The sequence below is a fragment of the Chenopodium album genome, chromosome 18 (genome assembly GCF_948465745.1).
Source record: "Chenopodium album chromosome 18, dcCheAlbu1.1, whole genome shotgun sequence".
In the NCBI taxonomy this organism is placed as follows: Eukaryota; Viridiplantae; Streptophyta; class Magnoliopsida; order Caryophyllales; family Amaranthaceae; genus Chenopodium; species Chenopodium album.
The window spans coordinates 10243858-10252994 of NC_137851.1; the positions used below are offsets into that span (position 1 = coordinate 10243858).

A 9137-nucleotide genomic window follows, 5' to 3' on the forward strand; every position below is an offset into this window, starting at 1 on the left:
TTAAAATAACAATTGACCCATAATTAAATTATTCTCCCTCCTAATTGAATTAAAATTGTGGATTATCAAAGAATTATTACTCAATATATGTAAATGCAAGAGGCTAACTGATACCACTGTAGGAGATTATAGGTACTAAATGCGAAATTAACATGAATCATATTCACATAGCACCAAACCAAGGATCTCATGCATAACACATAAAGAAGTAAGAATTATACCTTTGAAGCGTGATTCCACTAGTGATCGAGCAAGAACAAGGGAGACAAAGAACCCCACGTGTGATTCCTCTACTTAGTCCACGAGCACGGATTAAACCTCCACTAATGCTAGTTAGTTGTGACCGAACGCTTCAATCAACCTTCAACGGAGATTAGAGTCACGAGCACACCACCCACGCACCACCACACGCACCACCAATGGAGGGGAGACGCACGGAATAGGGGAGGAGAAAGGGAGGGCCGAAAGTGAGAGAGAGAATTAGGGTTTGGGATCTCTTGGTTGCTTGTCTGACAATTCACAGTGTGTAAATTGTTATGTCATACAACCCTAGGCATGGTTTATATTTATAGATCATATCTAGAAATAAAACCATGTCCAAATCCTAATCAAACTCTACTTACAACCCAAGCCCAAACATAAGGTGTGTCATATACTCATGAGGCCCAATAATGGGCCTCTAACTTGTTTAACCCAATACTCTAGTGTGTGACCTTGTAGGATCCATCCTATAAGGCTTTGGACCATTTGACAAGCCCAAAGACCAATTGTCATATCTAGCAATAGACATTGGCAACCTTATAGTATGAACTTATTATCTCCATAACTGTGATCCTTTGATATATCTAGTAATTGCACTTATCGAAGACATAACTCCTTCAACTTCATGATTTGATTGGGAGCCTTGGTTGCCACAAGAGTGGATTGAGTCTACCTAATTAATTAGGAATGTGTCTTGGCCCCTTGAAGAGGGAGAATTCAGAAAATGCATGGACGTGCTCAAATGGATTACACATTAATCATTTGTTTTGTAATTCTAACTCGGTTTTCAAGAAAAGATTTGTAGATTAATATGATCACGACATGAGATGCAATCATATTATCAAATCGACACACATTAACTTAAGGAATTTGAATATTGCGCACTTGTCTCAGACAAGTGGGAGATTGAAGGAGTTATGTCTTCGATAAGTGCAATTACTAGATATATCAAGGATCATTATTATGGAGATAATAAGTTCGTTCTTTTGGGTCGTCATTATCTGTTGCTAGACTATGATCAATGATCTTTGGGCTAGTCAAATAGTCAAAAGCCCGCTAGAATGGATCCTATGAGGTCACACACAAGGGTATTGGGTTAAGCAAGTTAGAGGCCCAGTTATGGGCCTCATGAGCAAGTAACTAATCATGAATTAGATTGGGCTAGCATATTTAGATTGGAGTTAGGTTTTGGGCTTTGTCATGGACTCTTATTTAGAGATGAGATCTATAAATAAGATCCATGCCTAGGGTTGTATGACATAACAATTGACAGACAATTAACAATTGATTGTGAATCAAGGCAACCAAAATCCCAAAACCCTTTCACTCTCTCTCTAACCCACGACTCTCTCTCTCCTCCCCCTTGAACTCACGGCCGGCCATCCCTAGTGGTGCGTGTGGTGGTTTGTGGTTGGTTCGTTGCTCATTCTTCTCCTTAGAAGGTCAATTGAAGGGTTCAATTGCAACTAACTAGCATTAGTGGAGGTCTTAATCCGTGCCTGTGGACCAAGTAGAGGAATCACGTTTGAGGTTCTGTCTCCCTTGTTCTTGTTCGATCACACGTGGAATCACGCTACAAAGGTATTAATTCTAATTCTTTATGTGTTATGCATGATCTTGGGATTAGGTGCTATATGAATATGATTCATGTTTTTTTCCGCAATCGTACCTATAAACTCCTACAGTAAGAACATGAATAAAGATATGATTGTTAATGTAAATTATAATATTATACTTACATTCAGGTAATTTACTGATTTGATTGATGTCGCCAAGGTAAGTAACTTTAGCCTTACTTTTGATTTTCTTCCAAAAGTTTGATCTTTTCTTGAATTAGGTCGCATGCAATTACACATTCTAGCGTATGTACCTATGAAATGAATCGGATAGAATGAAATTTTGTGATATATATGGATAAAAGATGATTTGATAAAAAGAGTTTTGTTGATAACAATAACCAAATAAAAAAAAATAGAGTAGGGAGGGAGGGAGATGTTGTCGGTGACTAATTGTTGAAGTGGTAGACACACAAATATCTTAATGTTAATGAGGTATTATAATGATGGAGCACCTTGAAACCCTAGTCTTCTATCTACTATTCACCGCCCTAAAACCCTAAACTCTAACCTAATGGTTAACAAGGTCGCCGTCAGACTTGTTGATGCAAATTTCCCAATTTTAATATTTACCTCTTATACTTCGTATTTGGAAATATATTGTATATGATATATTAAATAATATGATATATTAAAATAATATTCATAAACTAATTTTGGAAAATTTTCCAAAAAAAACCTTTTAAAAGCACCATTTTGCAAAAAAAAAACCTTTTAAAAGCTTTTTGGTTAAAAAAAAACACCACGTTCATTTTTTCTTTTTTTTTGGCGGGAGGAAACCCATTTCCCTAATTACCCTCTAATTAACTTAATTAAATTCTAATTTCTTCTAACTAACCTCTTATCCACCAAATTACTAAATAATTAGATTTAATTAATATATGTAAAAAAAACCCACCACCCTCTCCCCTTCCTTCTCCCTTTCCCCCTCCCCTTCCTCCTCCTTCCTCCTCTCATGGAATCAACCCCCTCCCCCACCGGACCCGTTGTCCGGACCCCTCCTACCTCCGACGACCTCCTCCACCGCCAGACAACCCTCCCTTTCCCCCTAATCACAGCCCAACAACCACCTCCTTAATTTTGAAAAACCCTACAAAATTGATTTGGGGGGTTTTTAATTTTGTGCATCTTGCTTGCAATTGATGCTTGTTTTGGCTTTGATTATGTATGTATGTGATGGTAGGGTGATTTAGAAACAAATTGCAATTGATTTAGACTTAATTTGAGCATATTTGAGTAAATAAGATCAAAAAATTCGAAGGGAGGTGGTGGTCGTCAATGGGGATAAGGGGGAAAGGGATGGTCCTCCGGTACTGGAGGTAGGTTGTCAAAGGTGGGGGGAACTGGGCGGCGGGTCCGGTGGGTGAGGGAGATGCTTCTAAGGGAGGGGGAAAGGGAGGAAGAAGGGGAAGGGGTGGTTGGTTGGTGGTTAGGGTGGTGGTTTTTCTTATGTATAAATTAAATATAATTCTTAAGTAATTGGGTGGTTTAGAGGTTAATTAGAAGAAATGGGAGAAAATTAGAGTCTAATTTAGTTAATTAGAGGATAATTAAGAAAATAGGTTTCCTCTCGTAAAAAAAATGAACGTGGTGGTTTTTTTTTTAACCTAAAAACTTTTGAAAGGTTTTTTTTCGCAAAATGGTGCAAAAGGTTTTTTTTAACAAATTTTCCTTTGATTTTAAACTACTCAAATGATAAATAAAAAAATTGACTATACTTTTATAAATATATATATATACTACTTCCTTCGTTCCATAACTATTGACACTATTTTGGATGACAACTAGTATAGTTGGTAAAAGTCTAATCCTGATAATTGGTATTCAATACTTGTGATCAAATTCCTTCTCTACACACTCTCTGCTCTTGTGGCTCTCTCTATACCCAAAAAAACACGCTTTGATTTTTTTAGTAAATCAATAATATATTAGTTACTATCACTATATTTTATATAATTGCAAAAAAAGATGATCAAAGTTTTAATAAAAGTCAAAGAACGTCAATTATTATGGAACAAAGGTAGTATTCATGTAAAAAGTTAATAGATGTACATCTTCATATATAATATAAATCTTTTCTAATTTTTACTAATACTACGTATGTAGTAACATATAAATGGCCAAGATGCAACATTGTATGTGCATTAGCAAATCTACTGATTGAGCTGTTGTAAATATTTTGAAAGGAGAAAGTAGAGCATGTTAAATTATGATAATTTTTTTAAAAAAATGTGTGTTGCCTAGGTTGAAAATCGTATTCATTATGATTTTTACCTTTTATGTACACAAATATTGAACACTTACAAACACAAATCAAGTGTTTTAGGACACTAGAAAATGGTTATTTAGTGATTTCTTACCTCTTTAGTCATTTATTTCAATTTTTGGTTATTAACTAATTATAAATTTAGACAATGTCTTGAATACTTTATTGCATGAATGATTTTTATGATATTATACAAGAATATAATGATCAAAATTACTCTAACATACATTTATAACATTTTGTTTTGTAAAATTAACCTGAAATATATATACAGGTCGCTCGACCAGTGTTATAGAGATTATTTGGCTAATATTACAGGGGTTACTCGATCAATGTAATAGAGGTTATTTTATTCTTTTATAAGCGGCTATATAGTTTGATCAGCCGCACATAAATCGCATTGCAATTGTTTTATGCATGAAAATATAATGGAATAGTTAGGGGCTTGTTTGGCATTATTTTTTTTTTCTTTTCTTTTTTTAAAAACACAAAAAACCAAAAATGAGAAATAAGAAAAAGGTATTTCCACTTTTCTGTTGTCATTTTTCAAAAATATCATGATTAATAAATTTGACTTAAAAAAAAAAACAGTACTACCAAACAAACCCTAAATCAATTTTGCACATTAGAAAAATAACTTGCGTTTGCCAAAACCTATCTCAAATTCTCAATTTGGACGCTATATTGGGCTTTTTGATTGTATATGCATTTTCTAAGAATATAAGAATAAGTCTCATCTAGTTCCATAGCATGTTTATTTAAACGCTACTCCGTAAAAGTTTAGCCCAAAAGAAAAAGGGAAAAAAAAGAGGTAACATGAAAAAATTGCGGTGAGCGTGGATCGAACACGCGACCTTCAGATCTTCAGTCTGACGCTCTCCCAACTGAGCTATCCCCGCAATTATTATTAGCATTGTATTTTGTGTGATATATACTTTATAATATGTTAAATTTTAATCCTATTCTTGTGGACCCCAATTTTTCTGGTCTCTTTGGTCAGTCAAATTCACTGTCTGATTATTACCAAAAAGAGACACACATACAATTATACAAATACACTCCGATGATTAATCTACTTGTCCCAGTAATTTTATACTGAATACTTATGAATTACTCCTTTTTTTTTTCTTTTTTTCTTTTCTATTGTTTTTAAGCCTTTTTTTTTGTTTTTTTTTTTTGGTGATATACAATAATTCAATCCGGTCACAACATATCATATAGATTACGGGCGTGTTCGGCATTAGCTTTTGAGTAGCTTTTAGGTAGCTTTTAGTGGTTTGACCAAGTCAAATCACTACTTGACAAAAAATGTGAGTGTTTGGCAAAGTAGTTGTTAGGGTAGCTTTTAGTGATGGAGGTAGCTTTTATGAAAAGTTAGAAAGATTAGCTTTTGAAATTGGAGATAGCTATTGAAAATTTAATCTATATCTTTGAAAATAAAATGTTGATTTTTATATGTAACAGATAATCAATTGCTACTTGCCGAACACTCATATCTAAATTATTTATCTTCACATCTAACAGCTTGTTGACAGCTAACAACTACCTACACATCTCACAGCTACCTACACAGCTACAGCTACCTTCACAGCTATATTTTGCCGAACATGCCCTACAGAGTACGTATAAGTGTATAACATATGCATTTTTTATTTTTGTGTTTTTTTTTCTTACTTAATTTGCTCAATTAGGAATAAGCTTTTCTTGAGTTAAGATGAAGGATGGTTTAAAAAAATTAATACGAAGTATGAATATTATTATTTGTTTATTTATTTATTTATTTATTTTGAGAAATATTATTTGTTTATTATATATATATTTAGTATAGAGGGAATATAGAATAAATCCGACACATTTTAATCTTTTGAATTTAAGAAAATAAATTAATTTCGGTTCATTTCGATTCAGGTTAGTGTTGGTTGATCAATTAATTTTAGTTGTTGGGTCAATATTGGGTGAATTTCTTTTTCAGGTTAAATTTTGTTTCGATTCGAGTTATATTGGGTTTCCAATCAAGTTTCGTGTTATCGAATCAGGTCAAATCAGGTCTCAAATAATGTATTTCGGTTCAAATGATAAGACGATATATATTAGTTTGACATGTTATATTATTCAGTCAAAAATCAAATATATGAATACAAGTTAACTTTGTATGAAATTTAAAAAGTAAACTTTATTATTTGAGGGTGTACCCATCTTAAAATTATAGTTTTTTATTTAGGATCGAAACGAAGTTAAATTGTTCTATTATATAGGTAGTTCATCACCATCGCTCTACATACATACTTCTAGTTCGTTGTTTTTTGGGGCTTTAATTGACCTTTCTCCAATATTCCTCCCCCAAAAGACACTGCCCACCCAAAAATGATGAGTAGATTCCTCAAAATAGTCATTTTCCTAATCAAACAATAATGGACCAGCCTAAACTTTTGTAGTATTCTTTGTGAAGCAATGAAAATAGATACCTTTAAAACACGTTAAGTGTAATAGGTAACATGTTATTGCAAATTGAAAGTTGTTTCTAGATTTCAAATGATTAAATGAACTTGATAAGACCACAATTATGATTATATATAATACTATTTATAATCCAAAGTAATGGTACCTTCTTTTTTAATAACCAAGTAATTGGGCTAATGATTTGAGTTTGAAGTGATAAACAAACACAAATTAATAATGAGTAGTCACATTTCACAACCAAAATTCTAGTGGTGCACTTAAACATTGACAAATATACCAAAATGCATTCACATGTAATATTATGTAAAGTCATGTCAAATATTATTGGTATATTATGAATGAAATAGTGTGTCAATGTGTCATTAATTAATAATATAAATGTCCATGAATCTAGGGGGGTCTTAATTATATGGCTATCACATGTCTTTACATGTGCATCTAGATTGAACGTCTATTTTTCGTGAATAATTGCCAGCATAAACGTACATGATTCTTGCTTATTTTGAAAGGATAAACGAAAATTAAAGGTATACAACAAACTTGAGGAGTGTATGTATATGTCTTTTCTTAAAATAAAAATTACAGTTGCCAATTTTTTGGACAAAATTACTTGTGCTTTTGTTTATTATTCACCATCATAGAGTTTTGAAATTATAGACTATATTTATAATTGATAGTAATTTGTAAAAAAAATGAGTTGAATAAGATATATGGAGGGTCATTATTAGGTGTTTGGGCCATTAGGTAATAGTGTAATACGGAGTAGTTTTTTTCTTTTTCTTTTTCTATATATAAAATACTCCTCTTTTACGGTTCCTATAAGAAATTGATTAAGGATAGTGTTTCATTTTTTTTTAACTAGATAAACTCGGCCCAAGTACAAGGCTCATGCCAGAAAATAGTGTGACTACATATAAGCTTAGTAAGGTTTCATTCTAAAACTAATTGGTGATAAGTGAAGTAGTGGAGTAGTCTACTATATTATTAGTTATTTTCCTTCAATTTTCATGTATGTAGGACAACTAACCCCAATTCACATGTGGAGTATTTACCTAACACTTCTCTCACATATGAAGCACCTTTAATCTTGTAATCTAGATATGTCACGAGCTTCAATCCTTTTCCCTCTAACATGAGGTTAAGCGGCCCTTAATCACAATTCTATCGGGCTGTTGATAATGGCTCAGGTTAATCTGCTATATATGATGACATGAGTAGGGAATGAAAATGCCTTGGTATGTTCATAGTAAGAGCAGTGTCATATACAACCTAGCAATAATAATACATATGGGATAAATTAATTACAAGGCTAAACAATAGATAATACAAGCCAAACATAAATACTAAAGCCTAATACAATAGACGACATAATATGCTAAAAACATTATAAAATGGAGGTTGTATACGCTAAAAGAAAATACATGTTAATAAATTGGGCAATAGAGGCATAGATGTAGCCAATACCTTTACCTTTCCTGTAAAAGTCCCTTCTTTGTTCCAATTCCTATTCCTATTCCTATTCCTATTCCATCTGTCTTCTTGTTTTTAATGAGCCAATCAAAAAGCTAAAATGGATTTTTGGTTTTTATGTTGTTAATAGAGCTGTCAAAAACCGACCCGAACTGGTGAATCCGAACCGTTTTGAACTGTTCCGAAAAGGAACCGAACCGCTAACAACCTGTTATTTTAAAACCGTAAACCGACCCTACCCGATTTTTTTAAACCTGAAACTGAACCGATCCGAATGTTTGAGAACTGTTAATGAACCGTACCCGATATCAAGCTGAACTGATACAACCCGAAACCGAGTACAACCCGAACCGAGTACTTTTGAACCCGATAGCAACCTGACCCATTGTCAACCGAAACCGTTTAAACCCGACAAAAACCCGATAAACCCAAATCGTTTACAACCCGTAACTGGTTAGGATTGAACTGTTTATAACCCGTAACAAGTTACCATCGAATCGTTTACAACCCGTAATCGGTTATAATTGAACCGTTTATAATCCTAAGTTCATAACCCGTTATGACCGTAGAATTTTTTTTTTCTTTTTTTTTGGTATATTTTATCAATAGTAAAACAAAAGGGTTCAATTTGAATTATAAAGTATTTATACTGAAAAGGTTTGGAAATGTCATTGAAACTCTTATGCTACAATATTATCGTCCTCTAACGAGTAATGGCTTATGGAACACTAAATTGTATTAAAAAAATTAAAAATCTAAATCAAAAGCTAACTCTAGATTTGGTATTATTATTTGATCCTTAAAATCATTAAAGTTAAACAACTAATTAATACTCCGTATGATCTAGTGGAATAACTAATTAAAGAATATTGAGGATATACTAGACGATATACGTTAACGAAACCCGTTTAAAACTGGCAAAACTAGTTGTCAAACCGACTAAGTTCAACTCGCACCGATTACAACCCGACCTAATTACAACCGACCCGATTACGACCCGATTTGTGTTGACCCAAAACCCACTTTAAACTGACAAACCCTGTTTTTAAACCGACCGAATTTAA

General features: G+C 33.1%; 1 non-coding gene across 1 annotated transcript; it reads right to left on the minus strand.

Annotated features, from left to right (window-relative positions):
* Positions 1–4969: 4969 nt before the first annotated feature.
* Positions 4970–5042, minus strand: TRNAF-GAA (transfer RNA phenylalanine (anticodon GAA)). Its single transcript has one exon. It is a non-coding gene; the product is annotated as a tRNA-Phe (tRNA).
* Positions 5043–9137: the final 4095 nt, after the last annotated feature.